Raw genomic sequence first — 1,061 nt, forward strand, 5'->3', positions numbered from 1 at the left:
TGACAAGAAATGGAAATACATAACAATTAAACGACCGGGATGTAAGCGTGACATAGAAAATAACACACACGCTATCGTATTAATATGTAGATTAATCGCCGACATTCTTCTTCATAAAACTACGCCCGTTCAGGATAGGTGTGTAGATAACAGACGTTTGTGAAACCCATGTGGACGAAAGAGTCGCCGTAAACACGCCTTGAATGACACAACGGTTAAACAATGACTACAAGCGATATTGAAATATTTTCCGCGGGAACGAACTGTGTGAAAGAGAGTTTCGCGCGTTAATAATTATTACACTGTTTTTCTTCAACAACTTAGGAACAACAACAAAAAGAAAAATGACAAAGAATGCCTTCGCCGTCAATGGAGGAAGAAGCGATAATTACACGGGAAATTTTAAAAATCAAATGTTCTATTTAACACAGATGAAATAAAAAAAAAACAAATATCTACTTGTGTTTTGTTCTATATTATTGCTATCAATTAATTATTATTATTATTATTATTATTATTATTATTATTATTATTATTATTATTATTATTATTATTAACACTACTACAATGAATAGGCTTCATTGGCTGTTTGGCCCGATATAACAATCGAAATTAATTTCGTGCAAGTTGATCAGGTTCTCTTCCAGATGCGTTGAGGTGGTTCATTTTGGAAGGGCAGTCAGGGAAAAGAAAAAGGAAAAAAAATGAGAAAATAGTAATAAAATTAACAATGATAATGATAATTATGACAGAAAGAACAATAATAAAAGCAGATAACGAATAATAATAATAATAATAATAATAATAATAACAATAATAATAATAATAATAATAATAATATATAATATATATATAATAATATATAATAATATATAATAATAATATATAATAATATATAATAATATGTAATAATAATAATATATAATAATAATAATAATAATAATAATAATAATAACAACAATACCAGAGTGCAAAAGAACATGAATTTAAACAAAATAATAAATATCAAGAGGCGCCTCGTGTGTGTGTGTGTGTGTGTGTGTGTGTGTGTGTGTGTGTGT

Source organism: Euprymna scolopes, chromosome 28 (genome assembly GCF_053919585.1).
Source record: "Euprymna scolopes isolate OS-2025 chromosome 28, ASM5391958v1, whole genome shotgun sequence".
NCBI lineage: Eukaryota > Metazoa > Mollusca > Cephalopoda > Sepiida > Sepiolidae > Euprymna > Euprymna scolopes.